The sequence below is a fragment of the Hyaena hyaena genome, unplaced genomic scaffold (assembly GCF_003009895.1).
Source record: "Hyaena hyaena isolate Hyena2069 unplaced genomic scaffold, ASM300989v1 scaffold_1241, whole genome shotgun sequence".
NCBI lineage: Eukaryota > Metazoa > Chordata > Mammalia > Carnivora > Hyaenidae > Hyaena > Hyaena hyaena.
In genome coordinates this window covers 144,120-151,508 of record NW_024081876.1, presented here as the reverse complement: position 1 = coordinate 151,508, position 7,389 = coordinate 144,120, and positions in this window count along the sequence as shown.

The following is a 7,389-nucleotide window of genomic DNA, read 5'->3' as shown; positions in this document are numbered from 1 at the left end:
GGCCTGTGAGAGAGGTCACCTTGGGACAGGCCGAAGGATAACAGAGAGCCTGTCCATTGGGAGGAATTCAGCCTCTGACTCCAGGGAGGCAGCCTGTCTTGCATTCTCAGGGTGCCATGGATGGAGTCTGTAAATGTAAGATTAGGAACTGGATGCAAAGCCAGCGTGGTGCCGGAACTCCCTGTTTCCTTTCCTCATGTCCACTCTATCTCTGGGGCTGAGCCTTGCACGGTCCAAGCTTGTCGGCTGAGAGCTCTGCTGCTGTTTTTATTGCACAGGCTGGAGCCTCTACAGTGGGGGTGAGCACAGCTTCTAGGGCCTCATCTCTTCAGCCTGAAATCATCAACCACTCACTGCTTTTGTCATTCCCTGGAGGTACCAGCATGATCCTCACATGAGGACCTGGCCTTGAGGACTGTTTGCCCATATTCTAATCTTACAAGCATGTGGTAGACTTGCACTTTCTCCCCTGATTTGCCTTGGTTGGCAAAGTATGATCAGAAGTGTGCTCCTTCTAAGCAGAGGCCCCTAGGAGCCAGTGTGTGGTTTGCCATACTCCCTTCTCTTTGTCACGAGTGACCAGTGGTGTCCAGAGAATGGAGGCTTTGGGTTCCATGTTAGGGCAGTATGTGTAGAACCCTCACCAACAGATGAGCGACACCAACAGATGAGCGACACGCAGTAGGACTGAGAAATACACCTTTGATGTTTGAAGCCGCTGAGATTTGGGGGTGTTACCACAGCATAACTTAGTTTATCTTGACCACTGCAGTCACAGTAGACACTGTGTCTAAGAACCTCAGCTGCACCCAGCACAGACCTATACATTTGCTGAGCACGCACTAGGACCTGGGTGTTAAGTCAGGAAGGCGCTGAATTGCCAATTTACCATCACTAGGTAAGGAAATAAACACTAGGACAGATTTATGCATATGTGCAGAAGGAGGAACAATTCGTTCTTTATGTAAGCGACATTGAACTAAACCTTGGAGAGTTTCGGTCCAACAATACCAACAGCAGCTAATCTTTTTTTGAGCTATGTACTAGGGGCTAATCTATACTTGTTTGGGCCTATTTGATCTATATGGTGACCCTAGAAGGTAGGAACTATTACCTTCATTTCTCAGATGAAGAAACTGAGACACAAAGAAGTCAAGTAACCTACCTAAGATCACAGCTCTAGGATTCAACCTCAGAGCCCATTTTCTTCAGCATTCTAGGCTGAGAGAGCAGCTATATTAACATGACAGTGACTGGCATGAGTAGGGTATGATGAACTGTCTGGTGCAACTTAGTCATAGGGCATGTGAAAGGGTGTGAACCTGTGGCTGGAAGTGTTGGCCACACTGTGATGGGTCCTATATGCCAGATGGAGGGGTTTGGACTTTCTCCTGTGGGCAGCAGAGTGGAGGACAGACTTCATGAGCTTTAGGAGTATCACTGCCAGCCATGGGACTTAGAGTGGAGAAAGGGTGTTACAGGAGGTGGGAGTCCAACTGGAGGGGCCTAGAAAACAGCCTGTGAGAGATGGTAGGCCTGCCTGAACCAACGTGAGGGCAGAGCCTGCCACACATACCCTTCCTTTGGCCCTTGACTATGAGTAGACCCATATAGTGTTTCCATGGCTTTCTTTTTAATTTTTTTTTTTTATGTTTTATTTATTTCTAGGAGAGAGAGAGAGAGACAGCATGAGCAGGGGAGGGTCAGAGAGAGAGGGAGTCACAGACTGAAACAGGCTCCAGGCTCCAAGCCGGCAGTCAGCACAGAGCCCGATGCGGGGCTCGAACCCACGAACCGCGAGATCATGACCTAAGCGAAAGTTGGACGCTTAACCGACTAAGCCACCCAGGCGCCCCTGTTTCCGTGGCTTTCATATCCTCTATTTTTCTTCTCAACTGGACTGAAAGCTGCTTGAGGGCAGGGTTCCTCTTAAGTGTTCTCTACTCTGTCCTTTTCCTTAATCTTGGGCTAATGCCCATGTTTGGAATGTCCTCCTCCTAGGGCAGAACACAATACCTTGTCCAAGGCCCAGCTCAAATGCCATCTGCCTGCTATGCAGTCTCCCTGGAGAAATATTGGTCACTAGGTTATAATTGCAGCTGGCATCTGGGGCCCCACTCAGGGTTTGCTGTTGGCACGGCCTGTTGGCTCCTGGCTTGTGCCTGTTACAGTGCGCCCCACCCAGTAAAGCATCAGAGAGAGCCCAGCTGGTCTTCCTCCTCATGCTTCCTAGTCTCCTTGAGGTCATAGACCATCTTATTCACTCTACAAGCTTGCTGTGGTTCACTAGTGCTCAGTGGACCTTCAGGTAAGAGGGCGGTTTGCACCTGACCTCTCAGCCACGATCAGATGGATAGATCCCATCTTTGAAATTGAGAGACTCTGGGTTTAGAGATGTTCACTGTGTGACTCATGAAACATTAAGCAAATCTTGTTTTTTTCATTAAAGAACAATTAGTCACAACCTCAAGCTAATGGCCGGATATAGCTCAACAGTCAGCAGATGCGGTTCTCATCTGAAATGATGATGAGAACAATAGCCTCTCAAGCCTGCGTAGAGCTTTACCAGCTCACAAAGACCATTCACATCCAGTATTCTTGTTAAGCCCCAGAGAAGCCCCTGAAAGCAGGCAGGACAGGTGCCTTCGCCCATTTTGTGGATGTGGAAGCTGGCCCAGAGCTTCAGCTATCAGCCCAAATTTATGCAGTCTGCATCTGGCCCAGCTGGGCCTCCTCTCCTGCCTCCATTCTCTGACCATGCTCCTCACCCTCCAATCTCTTCTCTCTCTTGTTGCCAGTCCCTGCCTTGGGTTCCAGCTCTGCAGAGCAGGGCTCAGCTGTCGGGTGCTGAGTGGATGCCTCATCCCCCCCCCAGCTTAGATGGCCAGATTCATCCACTTCTGGAGTGTGCTGTCCCCTCTCACAGAACCCTGCCCTCCATGGGAACTGATTCATGTGGGTACCTGGTGACACTAATGTACAGACCAAATGCAGAAAAATCTGCTGTTTGCCATTTGTATCTGGGATCCCTGAAGCCATTTAAAATCTGGGAAGCAAGACACAAAAATCAGGGAAGTTAAATATCAACACAAGATTAGAAAGCTCGAGATAAGACTAGTAGAGTTGGCCTGTCCTTGGGTGGGTTACAGGTACTTGCAGTGGTGCTTTCACCCCTTTCGCTGGTCCTGGAGCTAGGTCTGCTTATTCCTACTTGGGTCCTCCCAGAAATGTCAGGCAGACAGTCCCTGATTTGGGTAATCAGGACTTTTTAGCACATGAGAGTTTGCTGGTTTCTACCTTCATCAGAAAGTTTGCCTTCAAATCTGTGAGGGACCCAGCTGGATGAAGAAAATAAATGAGGATCCCCTTGCCAAAGTCAAGGGCTGAGTTTAAGTCAATGTGCCCCCTGGTGGTAACGCTAAAGAACTGCAACCATTGATGACCTAGGGCCCAGCCGACTTGACCCAGCGTGCTGGTGTGGCCCTTAACACTTCCTGCACTGCCTTTTGTTCCCATCAGACCTGAGCTTGGAGTAAGCATCCCCCTCCCAGAAGTCATCCCTGAAACACGATCTACTTGCAAAGAGTTTTAATGGATAAATCATTACATAGATTCAAGAACACCCTGTTGTAAATACACCCAGAAAACCAGGCTGATGACAGCAGTGCTCACCCCTAAGATCTTGTCTCTGCTGCCATTTCATGAGTTTTAGTAGAACCACTCAGTGCAGCTTTGGCTCAGATAAAACCATGCCAATAAGTGTTTACAGTGTACTCTTTTGGGCGAGGCATGGAGCTAAGCTTAGAGAAGGAGAATGGAAGGTGCAAAAGTCCTGTCTCTCTGGAGCCGTTAAATTCTGCCAAATAAGACACAAACCTCAGAGCAGTTAAAACTCAACACAGGCTTCAAGAAACTTCAGACAAGACTAATATGGTCGTCACCGCCCTTGGGCAGGTTACATAGCCTGTCTATACTTCATTTCCTCATCCATAAAATGGGGCTTAAAATCAAACTCTCCTCATGAAACTTTGTGAAAGTCTGATGAGCTAATGCATAACGTGCTTATTCCGGAACCTGACATGCTGCATGGGCTTAATAATCATCTGCTGCTATTATTGTTGTCACTGTGATCACATGCACTGGTAGCTGCAGGGAGGTGCACGTTGAGATTTCTGTAGGGATTTAGAGGTGAGCCCTTTGCCTGGGCACTTGGTGGGGAGGCTTTTTGGAAGATGTGGGAGTTGAATGATGGAGCCCCAGCATCCACAGTTCCCACCTGCCACCTGGGCCTTAAAGGACGGGTTAAGTGGGATGCATAGTGCAAGCACGCTGGGCAGAAGGAGGGCAGGGGAGGGACATGGAGGCAGGCACAGTTAGTGTGGCTCTGGAGGAGATGCATCTGGGTAACGGGAGGGACTGGGCCACAATGGGAATGGAGCCTGGGGCTGTGGGCTCAGGATACCAGGCCGAGGGGTAGGGCCTTATTCTGTAAGGGGGCACAGTCAGGAGGGTATTCTAGGACTGGGGGTTGGGAGGTGATGAGTCAGGATGTGGGCATTTCTGGTGCCTCAGGTGAGAGGAAGTAGCTGCCAGCCGCAGAGAGGGATGGATATGAGCCACAGAAATGTAGCCTAGACAGAACAGAGAAGGAGAGACTGGAGATGACAAAACATCTCAGACTTTGACACAAGAACGTTGGTGCCTTATAGGCAGGAACATTGAGGAGAGGGAGTGTGGAGGTCAGAGGGGTTCATCTTGGGATGTGGTGATGGGAAAGGGTTTGTGGTCTTTACCTGGAGTTCCCAGGAGAGCTCAGGGGAAAGGGTGGGGCTGGACCGCTGGATGATGTCCTGGCTTGGACATGTCAGATGGGTACTTGGAGGAGCGGGGATCTCAGGGTAAAGGAGAGGAGATAAAGGTCCCGGGGGGGCCCCCTGTATATTGAGGAAAAGCTGTCAGGGGAGGAGGAGAAGGGCCAGGATTCCCCCTGCAGCCCTTGCAGCATGCATGGTGCCATGTAGACTCTGGGAGATGTTGTCAGTGCCCAATGGCTGTTACAAAGGGGACACATTTAGTGACATATGTTATCCTCACTGGAGGCAGAAATCACCTTGGAAGCTAAGGGCACAGTTCTGGTAGAGAAGTATAACCCTCCCCTCTCTTGGATGTTGCCCTGGGCTGGCCAGTTCTCTCAGTGCCATAGATGTCTCCCACCCATGTCCCAGGGCTGCCCATGGACCTGGCCCAGCCAGTGTGTCAACCAGAGGCTGTCCTTAACACAGCATTGGCATGTCCATCTCCACATCGAAGTGCTCTCCGCAGCACCTCCAGCCCACACAAGTGGTTAAAAGAAACAGTGACCCCAGAGAACTTGTAGGTTGAGGGGTCATTGCTGGTGAGTTTAAAATATGTGTAACAGAAGGTTATGCATGATTAAGAATGAATTCCGTGCTCTAGCCATCCCGCTTCTGGGTATATGCCCAAAAGAATTGAAAGCTGTAACTCAAAGAGATATTTGTACAACCGTGTTCACAGCATTATTCCATAGGCAAAAGTTGGAAGCAACCTAAGTGTCCATTGACAGATGAAGGGCTAAACAAAACGTGGTCCATACATACAATGGAATATTGTTTAACCTTATAAAGGGAGGAAATCCTGTAATATGCTACAAGATGGATGCATCTTGAGGACAGTATGCTAAGTGGACAAGGCAGTCACAAAAAGATAAATACTGCATGAATCCACTTCCATGATGGTCTTAGAATAATTAAATTCATAGAGACAGAATGTAGAATGGTTGCCAGAGGCTGGGGGAAGGGAGGAATGGGCAGTTAGTGTTTAACAGGTATAGCGTTTCAGTTTTGCAAGATGAAAGCAGTTCTGGAGATGGATGGTGGAGACTTTATGAATGCACTTAATGTTCCATTCTTGTACACTGAAAAATGGTTGAAATGATATTTTTTCATGTTATAGGTGTTTTACCAAAATTTCAAACAAAGGGATGAATTCCAAGGTTCATTTTAATTGAAGCTAAAATGGCACACATACTAAAAGCTGTCCAAGCAAGGGGCATTTCTTTTTTAAAAAATTTTTATTTTTGAGAGAAAGAGAGACAGAGTGTGAATGGGGGAGGGGCAGAGAGAGAGGGAGACACAATCTGAAGCAGGCTCCAGGCTCTGAGCTGTCAGGACAGAGCCCAAAGCATGGCTCGAACCCACGAACCGTGAGATCATGACCTGAGGCGAAGTCGGACACTTCGCCAACTGAGCCACCCAGGTGCCTGGCACAGATATCTCATATGTAAAATGAGTATGTCGATCTCTGCCCTGCCACTACCCAGGGTTGTTATGTGGCGTGGGAGAGTGGGTTTGTGCAGCCTCTCTGTAAACTAAAATGTCGTGCAGAATCCACAAAGTGTCTGCACTTTAGTGTCTTGACTCAGGGGTCAACCTTGTGAGCTACACCACGTAGGGCTCTGATAGGACTTTTCTGGCACAAGGCTGTTCATTTCAGGCCACGGTGGGCCCCGGCTTTTTGGAGTCCTATAGGGTTCCCCCCGGCGGCTGCCAGGATGGGTTCTGCCTGGCATTTCGGGCTGCAGACTCTATGCACGCCTTTCTCAGCCATGTTCCAGGATGGAGTTGTGCCTTCAGCGTTAACTTTTCTCCTCAGCCATGTTCCAGGATGGAGTTGTGCCTTCAGCGTTAACTTTTCTCCTGTGCTTTGAGGATCATACTAGGAAATAGACACAGAAAACGATTTTCTGTGTTTTGTGGTTCCACGAGGAATCCCAGTTGAGTAAGGCTGGGACCTGGCAGACCCAGAAGCCTCCCACCTCAATCCCATGCCAGGGTTCCACAGGGAATGAGAGGCCCAAGAGAGGCAGGCGTTTGTCCAAGGTTGCACAGAGTTGGTGGCAAAGCCGCCATTCAAAACCAGGTCCCTGAATGCCAGGCCAGAGCTGCATGATGGGGGATGCGGCCATTTCCATTCCTTCCACATTTTCACACTGGAGCAGTTCCATGGTGCTGGGTTTTACTTCTCTGGTTGTTGAGTTTTTCCCCCAGACCACCCTATCTGTAAGAGTGGTGGGTTGGGGAGGCCTGAGCAGTGGCCTCCTTTTTCTTGGGAGCTGAGGTCACAGCTCTGGCTGGCTCTGGGCTGTGTGTGGCTAAGTGCACTGCCGCCCTGGCATGGTGGGAGGAGGGGCAGCAGCTAAGTGGTTTCTGAAAAAGGGCAAAAATGATGGGAAAAGCTCTGGGATCCTCTGGGAATCAGAACCACGGCAACAGCAGCTGCAGCCATTGCTGGAAACATTTTCCTTGAGTGCCAGAGTGCACCCACAGCCCATCCCTGCCAGCGCCAAGCGACTGCGGTCCGGGGAGGGGC